Here is a 17,732-nt window from a genome sequence, read left to right on the forward strand (position 1 = left end):
GCCGCCACTACCTCAGCAAGAAGATACAAACAAAGCAAGGCCAATGGCCACTTAGGACACACCCAGCCATCAAGGCACCCGCCCCCTTATTGGCTCAAATCGATGGCAGTGATCGAGAAGCTGCCCAATTGATTGGGACCAAGTTTAAGGCCCGCCTAAAAGCGCGCAAAGCCCTCCCGAGTATACGAAGGATCCCCGTCATGTCTTCGCTCTCTTGGATTCGGCTCTCAACTGGAGAGACCCTTCCACCTGCACCACCAGAAGCAAGTTCAAGTTCAACGCTCGCTACCAGACGGACGACCTTAGCTGTTCTCCTGTTACCTCTTCGAACCCAACAGCCTCAGATCCGAACAACGGCCACTGTTCCTCTGACCTAAGTGGGCACCCGAAGTTAAGTGTAGGTATTAGTGATAGATATAGTTTAGCCTGTAGTGTTATCGTGCATGAGTAAATCATACTGTGTGTAAATAAAGTACCATTCACTTTGAACTAACTAACTGGTGTATTGGCTCTTTGATCGATATTCGGTTGAACCTTGTGGCAGTATCAAGAGATACCTGGCGACTCTGAAAGTATATTCATAATTAAGGTTAAGAAAGGCGACCTTATTAACCGCTATATTTAGAGCCACAAAAGAGAGCAACAACACGACCACATGGAAGTTCTCCAAGCAACTCACCATCTTGACTTGGAACTATATCGCCGTTCCTTCACTGTCACTGAGTCAAAATCCTGGAACTCCCTCCCTAACAGTGCTATAGTTGTACCTACAACAAATAGCGGTCAAGAAGGCATCTCTCTGCCACTTTCTCAAGGGCAATTAGGGCTGGATAATAAATGCTGCCTTGGTCAGGGATGCTCACATCCCATGTCGAATAAATAAAAACAAAATAATATCCTAAATCCTAAAGAAGAACATTTCCCCATCAAATAGAAGGCTCTCCAGATGTACATTGGAGTGGGTCTCCTGACTGTTGCCAGTCGGGTTCCCCATTGTGGGAATTGCTTCCTCCAATGGGTGAATCCATCACCCTGCTTCCCCCCCCCCCCCCCCCCCCCCCCCCCGCCTCCCCCGCCAATACCACCTCTCCTCCAATTCAACCATGTCAATTATTTTCACTGCCTTGCTTCTCACTAAGGGCTTTATGTTTTTATAAATAAATTTAGAGTACCCAATTCATTTTTTCCAATTAAGGGGCAATTTAGCGTGGCCAATCCACCTACCCTGCACATCTTTGGGTGGTGGGGGCGAAACCCACGCAAACATGGGGAGAATGTGCAAACTCTATACAGATAGTGACCCAGAGCCGGGACCGAACCTGGGACCTCAGCGCCGTGAGGCAGCAATGCTAACCACTGTGCCACCGTGCTGCCCCGTTTTACTGCCGTCACTGCTGCAAAATCCAAACTTTACTGTTATCATTTTGTGAACGATATTCAATGATGCAGTGACTGTAAAAGCTATAAAACGCTGTCAATGTTAACATGGCACATAGCCTTTGACAAAGCCTTTTAGAAACAAAGCGCGCGATCTTCGATATAAAATGCATAGAATCCCTACAGTGCAGAAGGAGACCATTTGGTCCATCGAGTGCACACCACCTAGGGCCACTCCCCCACCCTGCACATTTCTGGACGTTAAGGGGAAATTTGAAATGAAAAAATGAAATGAAAATCGTTTATTGTCACAAGTAGACTTCAACGAAGTTACTGTGAAAAGCCCCTAGTTGCCACATTCCGGCGCCTGTCCGGGGAGGCTGGTACAGGAATCAAACCGTGCTGCTGGCCTGCTTGGTCTGCTTTAAAAGCCAGCGATTTAGCCCAGTGAGCTAAACCAGCCCCTAGCTAAACCAACCCCTGGCTGGTATTAGAATGGCCAATCCACCTAACCTGCACATCTGTGGGAGGAAAATGGGACACCAGAGGAGACCCACACAGACGCGGGGAGAATGTGCAAACTCCACACAGACAATCACCCAAGGCTGGAATTGAACCAAGGCCCCTGGCGCTGTAAGGCAGCAGTGCTAACCAACGTGCGGCCTGATGCATTCAATGTGAGTCATACGGCTCCCTGGTCAATAACTTTCCTCAAACTCAATCTGTTTGCAGCCTTTGTCAAAGCTGACCACTCCCTCCTCCTCCAATATCTCTCTTCCATCATCGAGCTGGGTGGGACTGCACTTGCCTGGCCCCATTCATTTCTATCTGGTCGTAGCCAGAGAATTACCGGCAATGGTTTCTCTTCCCACTCCCATAAGATTAGCCCTTTGGAGTCCGCATGGATCTATCTTCTGGGGTGGCAGTGGTGTATTGGTATTGTCACTGGGCTAGTAATCCAGAGACCCAGTGCAATGCTCTGGAGTCATGGGTTCAAATCCCACCACTGCAGATGGTGAAATTTGAAGTACAGAAAAATCTGGAATTTAAAAAGTCTAATGATGACCACAGAACCCATTGTCAATTGTCATAAAAACCCATCTGGTTCACTAATATCCTTCAGGGAAGGAAATCTGCCATCCTTATCCGGTCTTTGTTTTATTCGTTCATGGGATGTGGGCGTCGCAGTCTGTGCCAGCATTTATTGCCCATCTCTAACTCCCCATGAACTCCCCATGAGAGGGCAGTTAAGAGTCAACCACATTGCTGTGGATCTGGAGAGCTATGTAGGCCAGACCAGGTAAGGACGACAGATTTAGTTCCCTAAAGGACATTTGCAAACCAGATGGGTTTTTGTGACAATCGAAAATGATTTAATGGTCATCATTAGACTTTCAATTCCAGATATTTTATTGAGTTTAAATTCCATCATCTGCTGTGATGGGATTCGAACCCGGGTCCCCAGATCATCTGCCAGGGTGTCTGGATTACTAGTCCAGCAACAATACCACTGTGCTGCCGCCTCCCCGTCTGGCCTACAAGTAACTCCTGACCCACAGTGCGATGCGGTTGACTCTTAACTACCCCCGACTCAATTGGCCTAGTGAGCCACTTAGTTCAAGGGCAATTAGGGATGGGCAACAGATGCTGGCACATCCAGCGACGCCCATATCCCAAGAACGAATATTTTAAAAATGACTGCCTTGTATTCCTCATCGACATGGTACCCTTAGCAACAACAGCCTTAAACAAATCAGGTTTCACATACATGTTAATGCCACCCTACTCTACTTTGCCATCGCCTCTCTATTGGTTTCTCTACTGTCTCTGGTTTTTCAGGTAGCTGGTTCAACATCCAGGACGGGATGGGCAGAGAGTTTGTCCAAACACTGAAACCATTGTCCTCAATTCCTGAGCGAAACTCCATTACGTAGGAACTGGCTCCACCCCTCCCCCAGACAAGAGAAGCTGAACGAGTCCATTTGGAATGTTTGTGTTTGACCCTGATATGGGGCGCGATTCTCCGCCCCCCACGACGGGTCGGAGAATAGCGGGAGGGCCTTCCCGACATTTTTCCCGACCTCCCGCTATTCTCCCCCCCCCACGGCCGACCCACGACACGAAATCGCTGCTCGCCGTTTTTTTACGGCGAACAGCGATTCTCCCTTATCCGATGGGCCGAGTTCCCAGGCCTTTACGGCCGTTTTCACGAACGCAAACACACTGCTCTCACCGTTCGTGAAAACGGCCGTAAAGGCACCACGGCCGTGCCAAGGGTGGCATGGGGAACCCCGCGTACTCTTTGTTTTCATCGTCGGGGGCAGAGCCCCCCCCCCCCCCCCCCCCCCCGCCCCCTCGCCTCGTTCAGGGTCCTTACAAGCAGCGGGCCCAGCAGATCTGAAAATTTCTTGTAAAATTCCACCGGGAACCCGTCAGGTCCCGGTGCTTTCCCTGTCTGCATGCTCCTCAGCGCCTCCATCAGCTCCTCCAACTCGATTGGGACCCCCAGACCCTCCACCCGCTCATCTTCTACTCTTGGGAACTCCAGCCCATCCAGAAAGCGGTCCATCCTGCTTGCCTCCCTAGAGGGCACCGCCCGGTACAGCCCCTCATAAAAGGATCTGAACACCCCATTAATGTCCCTGCCACTCCGCACCAGGTTCCCTCCTGCATCTGTGACTGCCCTTATCTCTCTCGCTGCCTCCCCCTTCCGGAGCTGGTGGGCCAGCATCCGACTTGCCTTCGTACTCATATACCACCCCCTGCGCCCTCCTCCACTGCGCCTCCGCCTTTCTGGTGGTCAGTATATCGAACTCTGCTTGGAGACTACGACGCTTCCTCAAAAGCCCCTCCTCCGGGACATCCGCATACCTCCTATCCACCCTTACCATTTCCTCCACCAGCCTCTCCCTCTCGATTCTCATCCCCCTCTCCCTGTATGCCCGAATGGACAAAAGCTCCCCTCTAACTACTGCCTTCAGCGCTTCCCAAACCACCCCAACTTGCACCTCCCCATTGTCATTGGCTTCCAAATACCCCTCTATACCCCTACGGACCCGGCCACACACTTCCTCCTCTGCCAGAAGCCCCACATCTAACCTCCACAGCGGGCGCTGATCCTTCCCCTCCCCCAGCTCCAGGTCTACCAAATGCGGAGCATGGTCAGATATGGCTATCGCGGGCAGCACGGTGGCACAGTGGGTTAGCACTGCGGCCTCATGGTGCTGAGGTCCCAGGTTCGATCCCGGCTCTGGGTCACTGTCCGTGTGGAGTTTGCACATTCTCCCCGTGTCTGCGTGGGTTTCGCCCCCACAACCCAAAAATGTGCAAGCTAGGTGGATTGGCCACGCTAAATTGCCCCTTAATTGGAAAAATGAATTGGGTACTCTAAATTTATAAAAAAAAAGATATGGCTATCGCCGAATACTCCGCCCCCACCACTCTCGCGATCAGCGCCCTGCTGAGAACAAAAAAGTCAATCCGGGAATAAGCCTTGTGAACATGGGAGAAAAAGGAGAACTCCCTACCCCCCGGCTTCAAGAACCTCCAAGGGTCCACCCCTCCCATCTGATCCATGAACCCCCTCAGCACCGAGGCCGCCGCCGGCCTCTTGCCCGTCCTAGACTTCGAGCGATCCAGAGCCGGGTCCAACACCGTATTAAAGTCCCCACCCAGGATCAAACCCCCCGTCCATAGGTCCGGGATCTGGCTCAGCATGCGCCGCATGAAGCCCGCATCGTCCCAGTTGGGGGCGTACACATTGACCAGAACCACCCGCTCCCCCTGGAGTCTACCACTCACCAATACATATCTACCTGCACTGTCCGCCACCACATTCGACGCAACAAACGACAAGCTCTTCCCGACTAAGATGGCCACCCATCGATTCTTCGCATCGAGCCCCGAGTGAAACACTTGTCCCACCCAGCCTCTTCTCAGCCTCACCTGATCCGCCACCTTAAGGTGTGTCTCCTGGAGCATAGCTACGTCTGCTCCCAGATCCCTTCAGGTGTGCCAAGACCCGGGACCGCTTCACCGGTCCATTCAGCCCCCTCACGTTCCATGTGACCAGCCGAATCTGGGGGGTCTTCCCCCTCCCTCTGCGCCAATCAGCCATAGCTCTCCCACGGCTCACCACGTGCCCAGGGAACCCCCCCAGGCCCGTTCCCCACAGTAGCAGACCCCCCCCTCCCAGCCCCCCCTTCATCAGCCGTTTCCCGACGGCCCCTGCAGCAGCAACCTGGTACCCCCCCTACTTCCCCCCCCCCCCCCCCCCCCGAGCTAGGGCCCCCCTAGCTGCATAACCCCTATCTTTGTACTTCCGTAAGTCAGCCGACTCCTGCTGACCCCGGCTACCCCCGCCATACCGACGACCTCCCCCCCCCCCCCCTCGCCCCGATGCAACGCAACCACCAATCTCCCCTCCTAGTGCCGGCCCCGCCCCAACTCCTCCAGCGCGGGAAGAAAGCCCGCGCTTCCATCCCGAACCCTGCTCCCCCCCCAGCCAATACGCGGGAAAAAGACAGGCACATGACCCAGCGGGACCGCGAACAGCTCCCCAACCCTCCACCAGTGGAAAAAACTAAAAGGCACCACAGTAAATAAATAACAGCCCCAAAAAACAAAGAAGCAGAGCAACAAAAAAGCAACATCAAACACAGCCATTAAAAAATAAAGGATACCAAGGAGGAAAAAGCCTCCGGACAATGTACATCATTCCCCAGCCGCCCAGTCCTCAGTTCGAGTCCAATTTCTCTGCCTGGACAAAAGCCCAGGCCTCCTCCGGAGAGTCAAAGTAGAGCTGGCGGTCCTTGTCAGTGACCCAAAGGCGAGCCGGCTGTAACAGGCCAAACTTCGCTCCCTTCCTGTGAAGCGCTCCCTTTGCCCGATTGAAGCCAGCCCTTCTCTTCGCCACCTCCACGCCCCAGTCCTGATAGATCCTAATGTCCGCATTCTCCCATCTGCTGCTCCTTTCCTTCTTCACCCATCTCAGCACGCACTCTCGGTCAATGAAGCGGTGAAAGTGGACCAGCACTGCCCTAGGCGGCTGAGGGAGAGATTGTTGTCGCTGCACCACTCCACTAGGTTCTCAATCTCCTTCCTGTATTCTGACTCATCGTTATTCGAGATCCGGCCCACTGTGATCATATTGTCAATATACTTGGAGATGGAGTTGGAACCAAATTTTGCCACGCAGTCGTGTGTGTACAGGGAGTAGAGTAGAGGGCTAAGTATGCAACCTTGCGGGGCCCTGGTATGGAGGACTATTGTGGAGGAGGTGGTGTTGTTTATTCTTACTGATTGTGGCCTGTGGGTCAGAAAGTCGAGGATCCAGTTTTGGACTTGGCTCCTAAGTTTTGGAGCTTTGATATGAGCTTGGCTGGGATTATAGTGTTGAAGGCGGAGCTGTAGTCAATAAATAGGAGTCTGATGTAGGAGTCCTTGTTGTTGAGATGCTCTAGGGATGAGTGTAGGGCCAGGGAGATGGCGTCTGCTGTGGACCGGTTGCGACGGTATGCAAATTGCAGTGGATCAAGGCGTTCTGGGAGTATGGAGTTGATGCGCTTCATGACCAACCTCTCGAAGCATTTCATTACAACCAATGTCAGCACCTATTTGGGTTCTGGGGGCGAAACCCACGCAACCAGGGGAAGAATGTGCAAACTCCGCATGGACAGTGACCCAGAGCTGGGATCGAATATGGGGCCTCGGCACCATGAGGCAGCTGTGCTAACCACTCTCACTGATAGGCTTTTAATACATCACCGGAGGGACCAGATTAGCACTCACCATGTGTCAGTAAGCAATTGATTTGCTCTGCAGACGATGCCTTTATTTTTACAGGTGCATTTTGTTTTCGATAAAGGCAGGAAAGTCGGCCTCTTTTAATGATTTACGTTTCTTCACGATGATACAAAACCTGACCTCAGCTTTTGTTATAGATCTGCAGCCAACTTGACTGAATCTGGAATTTGTCTGCAAGCTTTACCCATGAGCTGCTGTAAAGAATTAATTTAACACACATGCCATTACCTAATCTCCCAATATTTTCTACCTGATTTCTTTCTCAAGAATTTATCTTTGTAAAAATCACAATACTTTTGACACAGCTAATTCATTTTAATCCCGTTCAATGCTGTCAGTAATGTGCTTTACTAATGAGGCTGTGGAGTCCAGGCTACAAGGCTTTCCACATTGCGGGAAAGGAAGGATCACCTGATCTTGTTTGGACTGCCTGGTCTTTCTCGCTCGCCTTTGTCCTGGGCTGTCTGTATTCTTTGCTGTTCAAAGGAGACAATGCGCTCCAGGCAGTTCTTATCCTGTTACAATATTAATTTTAGCCATCCACATTTCAGTGCCTTGAATACCTTGTTAATAGGGATCAAACAGTCGTGTCACCCTGCAAAACAGTTGTAAATCGGAAACGAAAGCAGAAGATGCTGAAGGTGCTCAGCAGGTCAGGCAACATCTCCACTGAGAAAAATAAAGTTAATGGTTGAGGTCAATGACCTTTCGTCAGAACTGGAAGAAAGTTAAGAGATGTAATAGGTCTTAAGCAAATTTGCAGAGGAAGCAGGGAAAGGGGGATGGGGGAACAGGCTGGGAGATAGGAGAGATGGGCTCAGTGGAAATGTTGATGGCAACAGTGGGATAAAAACCAGGAGCAATGATTATGATCTGGAAGTGTTGAACTCAACGTTGAGTCACAAAGGCTGTAAAATGCCAAACCAACTTCCAAAGTGCATGGGCCGGTTTAGCTCGGTTGGCTAGACGGCTGGTTCGTGATCCAAAGAGGATCCAGCATCAAGGGTTCATTTCCCATACCGGCTGAAGTTATCCACAGAATTACAGATTAATACAGTGCAGAAGAGGCCCTTCAGCCCATCAAGTCTGCACCGTGTCATGTGAGAGTACCTTTAAGAAATGGGTGTTTAAGAAATGTACCTTTAAGAAATGGGTGTTTATCAATGATGTCAGAGTGTGGGTGGAGCTGAGCTATCTGTCAGCTTTTTACTTTCGTTTTAGGCTGTTTACTGCAGGGTGTGTTTTTAGTTTCGTTTTCAGAGCTGGATAGCTGCAGTCACAGCCAGGTGTATTAGTCTCTCTCTCTGTACACTAAAGACTGTAAATCGATCCTTTGGTGATTTAAGACTAATTACTGCTCTCTGTAGTGACTTTAACCTGATGTGCTTCTGTTTAAAGTTTTTTTAAAGTCTTCTGGATGTTAAAAAGGACAGCTTAAGGATTACTTAGTGTTGTAGTCTTTGGGGATTGTATTTGAATAAATGGTTGCTAAGATGTTCACTGTTTGTTTTAAAAAGGTTGACTTGAGTTCATAGAATAAACATTGTTTTGCTTTAAAAATTACTTGTCGATTTACTTTTCAATTTCTGCTGTACCACACCTGTAGAGTGGGCCGTGTGCTCCCCATACCACAATCTATTAAAAGTTGTGGGTCAGGTGAACTCCATGATACACTTTGGGGTTCTCTAAACCCTGGCCCATAACAACCGACACACAAAAGATACCTGGCCTGCCTACCTATTCCCATTTAACAGCACTTGGCCCAAGCCTTTAATGTTATGATGCGCCAAGTGTTCATCCAGATACGTTACAGAATTCATGAAGACCCTGCCTTCTCAACCTTGCCCCTTGTCTGAGGTGTGGTGACCCTCAGATTAAATCATCATCAGTCAGCTCTCCCCCTCAACGTGGAAAGGAACCTATGGTCATCTGGGATGGTGGCGACTTCACTTCAAAGTGCCAAACTGATATTTAAGATTTATTTATTGCCACATGTAGCAAGGCACAGTGAAAAGTATTGTTCTGCATACAGTCCAGATAGATTGTTCCATACATGGAACATGGGACAAACATAAATACATAACATAAATACATGGACATAGACATCGGGTGAAGCTTATGGAATGTAGTGCTACAACATTAGAGAAGACGTGTGGAGAGATCAGTTCAGTCCATAAGAGTCTGGTAACAGCGGGGAAGAAGTTGTTTTTAACCTGTTAGATGGTAATAGGTGGAAACTTTCAAAAGTTGATTGGGGGAGCCTGTTTACAGGCAAGGGGACAGCTGTAAAGTGGGAGTCTTTCAAAAGGGTGTTAACTAGGGTTCAGGGTGAGGACATTCCTCTTAGACTGAAGGGTACGGCTGGTAGAAGTAGGGATCTCTGGATAACTTGGGATATTGAGGCCATGGTCAAAAGAAAGAAGGAGTCATATGACATGCATAGGCAGCTGGGATCAAGTGGATCCCTTGAAGAGTACAGGGCTTGTCAGAGTAGAGTTAAGAGAAAAATAAGGAGGACAAAAAGGGGGCATGAGATTGTCTTGGCAGATAAGGCAAAAGAAAATGCAAAGAGTTTTTAGAGATACATAAGGGGTAAAAGCGTGACTGGGGAGAAGGTAGGGCCTCTTAAGGATAAACAAGGTCAGCTATGTGCGGATCCACATGGGATGGGAAAGGTCCTGAATGAATATTTCTCGTCAGTATTTACTATAGCGAAAGGCACGAATGTTAGGGAAATTGGGGAAATAAAAAGTGACTTCTTGAGGAGTATCCATATTACAGAGAAGGAGGTGCTGGAGGTAAAGCACATCAAGATAGATAAATCCCCAGGACCTGATGAAATGCATCCTTGGACAGTGTGGGAGGCTAGGAAGGAAATTGCCGGCACCCTTGCTGAGATATTTAAATCATTGACAGCCACAGGAGAGGTGCCTGAAGATTGGAGGGTAGCAAATGTTGCACCCTTGTTTAAGAAGGGCTGTAGGCTGGGAACTACGGACCGGTTAGCCTTACTTCGGTAGTGGGTAAGTTGTAAGAAGGTATTCTGAAGAATAGCATTTAGACATTTAAGAGCTAATTAGGGAAAGCCAGCACGGCTTTGTAAGGGGAAAGTCATGTTTCACGAATTTGATTGAGCTTTTTGAAGGGGTAACCAAGAAAGTAGATGAGGGTAGTGCGGTTGATGTTGTCTACATGGACTTTAGCAAGGCCTTTGACAAAGTACCGCATGGTAGGGTCGTGCAAAAGGTTAAATCTCACAGAATCCAGGGTGATACAAAATTGACTTGGCGACCAAAGCCAAAGGATGGTTGTTGAGGCCTGTGACCAGCGGTGTGCCTCAGGGATCAGTGGTAGGTCCAGGGTTATTTGTTATGTATATAAATGATTTGGATGAGAATGTAGGAGGTATGGTTAGTAAATTTGCAGATGACACCAAGATTGGTGGCATAGTGGATAGTGAAGAAGGTTATATATGATTGCAACAGGATCTTGACCAATTGGGCCAACGGGCCGATGAATGGCAGATGGAGTTTAATTTGGATAAATGTGAGGTGATGCATTTTGGTAGCTCAGATCAGGGCAGGACCTATTCATTTAATGGTAGGGAGTTGGGGAGAATTACAGAACAAAGAGATATGGGGTACAGGTCCATAGCTCCTTGAAGGTGGAGTCGCAGGTGGACAGGGTGGTGAAGAAGGCATTCAGCATGCTAGGTTTTATTGGTCAGAATATTGAATATAGGAGTTGGGATGTCTTGTTGAAGTTGTACAAGACATTGGTAAGACCAAATGGAATACTGTGTTCAGTTCTGGTCACCCTATTATAGGCAGGATTTTGTTAAACTATAAAGAGTGCAGAAGAGATTTACGAGGATGTTACCAGGACTTGATGGTCTGAGTTATAAGGAGAGGCTGGATAGGCTGGGGTTTTTTTTCCTGGAGCGTAGGAGGCTTAGGGCTGATCTTTCATAGAATTTACAGTGCAGAAGGAGGCTATTCGGCCCATCGAGTCCGCACCGGCTCTTGGAAAGAGCACCCTACCCAAGGTCAACACCTCCACCCCATCCCCATAACCCAGCAACCCCACCCAACACTAAGGGCAATTTTGGACCCTGAGGGCAATTTATCATGGCCAATCCACCTAACCTGCACATCTTTGGACTGTGGGAGGAAACCGGAGCACCCAGAGGAAACCCACGCACACACGGGGAGGATGTGCAGACTCCATACAGACAGTGACCCAAGCCGGAATCGAACCTGGGACCCTGGAGCTGTGAAGCGATTGTGCTATCCACAATCCTCTATCTTATAGAGGTCTATAAAATAATGAGGAGCATAGATGAGGTTGATAGTCAACATCTTTTCCCAAAGGTAGAGGAATCTAGAACTAGAGAGGAGAGGTTTAAGGTGAGAGGGGAGAGATGCAAAAGAGACCAGAGGGGAAATTTCTTCACACACAGGGTGGTGAGCATCTGGAACGGGCTGCCAGAGGCAGTGGTAGAGGCCGGTACAATTTTGTTCTTTAAAAAGTAGTTAGACAGTTACATGGGCAGGATGGGTATAGAGGGATATGGGCCAAATGTGGGTAATTGGGACTAGCTTAGTGCCAGAAACTGCCCGGCATGGACAAGCTGGGCCGAAGGGTCTGTTTCCATGCTGTAAATATCTATGACTCTAAGGCATGGCCGATAGATCATTCCCTAAGTAATCCTTGAGGATGGAGATTGGAGAGCTCCGCTCCAGTGTTATAATATGAAAAACTTTCGCCAAGAAGGAGCATCTGGACACCACACCAATAGAATGATCTCATTGAAAGGAAGAGCAGGCTTGAGGGATGACATAGCCTCCTCCTACTCTCTTTGTGATCAGTTCATTGGTCTGGATGCTCTCCTGTGAAGCACGTGCGATGTCTCACTCTGAGAATGGCTCCATTTAAATGCCGGAAATATTCGGTGTGCTTTGCAGCATTTTGCAGAGAGAAAAAACCGGCGTTAGCATTTCAGTTCAGTGCCCCTTCAGAAAAGCAGAACTTCGTCAAGGTGGGCATTCCTGGAAATGAAGTGGCAGCGAATTCAACGCTGATACAGAAGCAAAATACAACAGTTGCTAGAAATCTGAAATTAAAGCAAAACAAAAACAGTTAGAGAAATTGCTGCCAATGGCTGGATTCGCCGCCGCCTGTAACAGAGTTCACCATGTAGCGGAGAATCCTGTGTCAGGGTAAAAACAGGGGCGGGGTTCTCCGTTTGCCAACGCCAAAATCGCAAAATGCCATGAATGCAGAATAGCTTCTGACGGCAAAATCACGGTAGGCGGCAGTTTGACACCAAATCGGGATGCTCCGTCACTCCGTAAATGGCGTAAATGCGTCGCTCACCGTGTGGGCTGAAAGTACAGTAGGCATATCATTAGCGGGTCTGACGCCCGATACTCCGGGGCCTCCGCGATTCACAGCCTCCGATGGGCCGAGTTCCCACTGGCGCTGTTTACTGGTGGTTGTAAAAATCATGAACCTGGCGTCCTGGCTGCTGAGTGAGAGACAGGAGGTAGGAAATGGCGTGGAGTGACTGCGAGCTGCTGGTACGGACACCAGCCATACCGGCTGCGGCAGGAGTGGCCCCGGCCCTGGCTGGAGAGGAGGGGAGGGGGGAGGACAACCAAGGTGACCCCCCGACAAGAGGTTAGGTGAATTGGCCAAGCTAAATTGCCCTCAGGGTCCAAATTGCCCTTAGTGTTAGGTGGGGTTACTGGGTTATGGGGATAGGGTGGAGGTGTGGGCTTGGGTAGTGTGCTCTTTCCAAGAGCCGGTGCAGACTCGATGGGCCGAATGGCCTCCTTCTGCATTGTAAATTCTATGAAAGACTGGGGCGGTGCCCAGGAACCGACCGGCAGGCACCGACCGCCATTACAGCGGACATCTGACCACCCAACCCAACCCCCCCACCCCACCCCACCTCCCTGCAAACGGCGCACTCCCCCCTCAGCCCCGAGCACCCTGCCCAACCGGTAGCCATCCACCTGGAGACCACCTAGGGTCACACCCAAGGCAGCCCCCAGTGAGGGCAGTGCCAGCCAACGGTATCCCTGGCAGCAGGGACGGGCACCAGGACCGGGGGCACCGACAGTGCTGGATACCGATGGGGCAGGGGTGCAGGGGCATGGTGTAGGGGGGGTCATGCATGGGTGGGGCCTGCAGTGCCAACCAAAGCCACCATGTAGCCAATGGAACCTGGATGGCATGGAACTGGGCACCATATTAACATGTTCGCCTTTCAACCCCTGCAGAGAATGGCATTCGGACACCGACTCGCGATGCTGGCCGCTGTGGTGATGGCCGGGCGGGCAGGCGGCAGCCACTCAGAGAGGCAGCAGAGGACCGGGCTGCAGAGCGGCAGGTGGCTGGGGGGCACCCCAGAGAAAGAAAGAAAGTAAGGAAGGAAGAAAGAAAGTGATGCACTATCAATTACGACAAGACGAGAGTAGAGAGTAATCGAGGCTTTATTAAGCAGAGATGCAAAGCTGCTGCTGAAATGGCTGCAGCTCGGTGTGCACACACATTTATACTCTGCCTACTGGGCGGAGCCAGCAGGTAGGGATCTACCCCCGTACCTGTAGTACAGGAGCCTTACTGTATTACATCTCATGTATGTGATATATACAACAGTGGTGACTACCACAGAAAGTAAGAACGAAAGATGGCGCCGGAGCGAGGCGACTTCTCATGAGCTGTGCCCAGCATACCCTCTAATTCTATCTTTTACTCTTGTTCTATGCTTCTAAAACTTCATTCTAACTCTTTTAAACTCTCTAACAATGTTAACATAATATTCTGTAGTCTCTCCTTCCTTCCCTATGTACGGTATGCATTGTTTGTACAGCATGCAAGAAACAATACTTTTCACTGTATACTAATACATGTGACAATAATAAATCAAATCAAATCAACCCCCCCCCCACCCCCCCGCCCTGGCGGAGCTGAGTTACCTGCTACGGTCGTGGCTGATGTCGCCTCCTGGAGGCCACTGACCTACACGGAGACCCGATACAATGATGCCCTTACAGTGACCAGGGGTGTGATCGAGCGGTGCTTCGGCATCCTGAAGATGTGCTTCAGGTGCCTGGACAGTTGTGGAAGGGCCCTCCAGTACGAGGCTGGGAGGGTCGCCCGCATTGTGGTGGCCTGCTGCGTCCTCCACAGGCGTCGGAATGTGGCGACTAGGGGCTTTTCACAGGAACTTCATTGAAGCCTACTTGTGACAATAAACGACAATTATTATGAGGAGGAGGTTGATGAGGAAGGGCAGACCTCGTCTGACGAGGAGGATGCGGGGGAGGGTGACGATGAGCGGGGCATGGGGCCCAGACAGGCACGGGAGGCCATACAGCGCCATCGCCAGGACCAGCGCACACAGGACGCCCTCATTGCGATATGGTTCACCGACTGGCCATCACAATCGGAAAGAGGTTCCACTCCATGAACGTGCAGCTGGTGTGTGACGAGATTCACATCGTGCACCATCTGCGCCTGTTATCCAGGCAGCGTGTGCGATGACTTCATCCTGGCACACCCGATAGTTCCCGACAGATTCGAGGCGCACCACCGGATGAGGGGTTGGTTCTTGGGCGACGTGCGTTATCCCTTGGTCGGGACTGATGATGTCTATCTGCAGGCCACAGACCAACGTGGAGAGAATGCCCATGCCATGACCAGGGCCATGCTCGAGCAGTCATCGGTGCCCTGAAGTTTCGATTCAGGTGCCAGGACCATTCTGGAGGGGCCAGTGTAATGCTCGGAGGGTCTCCCACATTGTGGTGGCCTTCTGTGCCCTCCACAACATCGCACAGCAGAGGGGCGACATGCTGGAGGAGGAGGATGAACGCCAGGCCTCATCTGACGTGAGGATGCAGAGGAGAGCCAGGATGGGCATGGCATGGGGCTCAGGCAGCCGCAGGAGGTCGCTCAATGTATGCATCAGGGCCACCGCGTAAGGGACGCTCTAATCGCCGCCGGTTTCACCGACTAGGGGACATGGCCAACGGTGGCGCGAACATTCCGTCCACCCCCCCCTGCCGACCACCCCATCCCATGTTTCACCCTCCCTGCACCACTGGCAACTCTCCCCACCGCCCACCACACCTGCATCCCCCTCAATAACTCCTACCTGCCTCACTATAGGGTGAAGGCCCTCGGTTGGCTGTAACAACGGGATGAAGGATTATGCTGACCAGCTCCGCGATGTGCTCTAGTGCTCCCCATCATTTGACAAGGTCTGACCTTGCCCATGGGAGCACTTTCTACCTTCCATCTGTGTGATTCCCTGCATGCGTGCTGGCCATTCCATTGCACGGTCCTATTGAACCTCTGGGGTGGCGGAGGTGGGGACAGGGTCCAGATGGGGGTGTGGGCAGAAAGGGAGGGGGCTGGGACGGGCCCGGGTACCGGGGTGATGTGCGGTAGCTGACCTGGCGGCCCATCCCCCCCATCCCTCCACACCCAGCACCCCCTCTGCAGCCAGCCCAGCTCATCCCTTTTACCCGCCTGACAGAGCAACGAGGCAGGTTGGAACATTTGTGAACAGGTGTTTATTGTGAACATCTTTCTACAGTTTGTGCCCTTGTCCCTATCGCTATCCTATGTGCTGCACCCGTGCCAACTTAACTGCGTCTACTTTTTTGGCCCTAATGAGTTCCCAAGGCGCTACATCAGGAGTGGAGGCGGCCTGCTGCGCTTCCCGGCCTGTGACCTGGATCCCTCTGGCGGCCGTCCTCTGGGGCGACCGGGCCTGAATGGGCCCCACAGCCTCTTGGGTGTTCCAGCTGGCGTGGTGCCACCCTATTCTGCCCGCTGCCATCGGATTCACCAGGGATAGGATGGGGGCCGGCAGAGGCGCTGTGGTGTTCCGGCACCTTTACTGCAGGGGTAACGGTGCCAGAAGGGGCCACATCACTTCCTCCTCCCTCGGACTGCCCAATGGCTGCCAGGCTATTCCATTGGATGGAGGAGCGACCAAAGCGGGCTTCAGAGGCTCCCCCGCCACCTGCCACTGCCAGTCCTGGAAGACCGCTCCCCCCTCAATCAGGGTGACCATGGAGCACATGGACTTGGACACACCCCTCTGTGACTGGCTCAGTTCACCCAGTGCCCAGGCAATGCCATCAATGCCCGCACTCATGACCCGTTGTGACTGGCCAAGCTCTGTGGCGCCGCTTCAATGTCCAGGTGGCCTGTGACAGGGCCATCCTGTCATGTGCCTTGGCCATCGCCCGCACAGAGTGCCCCAGGCCTTGGACATCTTGATCCATGGCCGATACATTTGCACCCAAGGCCTCCACCATGGACACCACCCTTTCAGTGTTGGCTTAGGTAGCACCCATGGTTAGCACCGCATGGACTCCTACAACTGCACCTGCAGGCGCTGAATGTAACCCCCTCATGTAACCCCTGGCTTTGTGTCTGCATCTCCAGCATCGATGGGACCGCCCTTTCCAGAAGCCGAGACACATCTGGACGGCAGTTAGTCCCTGGGTTCGGACTAGCCGATTGTCCGCCCCTCGGAGGTTCTTACTTCCACCTGATGTACTACTGCGCATTTGTGGTGTGCACCAGGAGACTCTTCAGTATAATGTCCAACCGAGGTGAGTGTCTCTGGGATGGTGGAGGGTATTGGAGATAGCCATGGCGGCAGTCGGTGTCATTGGCGGATTGGTGCTCCGGGGTGTCACGTCGCTGTCCGGTCCCACCTCGCTTGATGTGTCCTGGGGTTGTGGTGGGGAAGGGGAGCACCAGAAAGACCTGCCTAGTTGCCAGGCGATCCTGAAAGGCACAAGACATGACGCATGGTTGCATCACGATGGGGGTCGTGTAGGGGTGGTGTGCAGGTAGTGGGGTGCTGGGGTGAGGTGGTGGAGGGCTGGTGGGGTGCTGGGGTGAGGTGGTGTGATGATGGTGGGGTGTTGGGGTGAGGTGGTGTGGAGATGGTGGGGTGCTGGGGTGAGGTGGTGTGGAGATGGTGGGGTGCTGGGGTGAGGTGGTGGAGGTAGTGGGTGCTGGGGTGGGATGGTGTGGAGACGGTGGGGTGCTGGGGTGAGGTGGTGTGGTGATGGTGGGGTGCTGGGGTGAGGTGGTGGAGGGCTGGTGGGGTGCTGGGGTGAGGTGGTGTGGAGGTAGTGGGTGCTGGGTGGGGTGGTGTGGAGGTGGTGGAGTGGTGGAGGGCTGGTGGGGTGCTGGGGTGAGGTGGTGTGGAGGTGGTGTGGAGACGGTGGGGTGCTGGGGTGAGGTGGTGGAGGTAGTGGGTGCTGGGGTGAGGTGGTGTGGAGACGGTGGGGTGCTGGGGTGAGGTGGTGTGGAGGTAGTGGGTGCTGGGGTGAGGTGGTGTGGAGACGGTGGGGTGCTGGGGTGAGGTGGTGTGGAGACGGTGGGGTGCTGGGGTGAGGTGGTGGAGGTAGTGGGTGCTGGGGTGAGGTGGTGGAGGTAGTGGGTGCTGGGGTGGGGTGGTGTGGAGACGGTGGGGTGCTGGGGTGAGGTGGTGGAGGTAGTGGGTGCTGGGGTGA

This window comes from Scyliorhinus canicula, chromosome 3 (assembly GCF_902713615.1).
Source record: "Scyliorhinus canicula chromosome 3, sScyCan1.1, whole genome shotgun sequence".
NCBI lineage: Eukaryota > Metazoa > Chordata > Chondrichthyes > Carcharhiniformes > Scyliorhinidae > Scyliorhinus > Scyliorhinus canicula.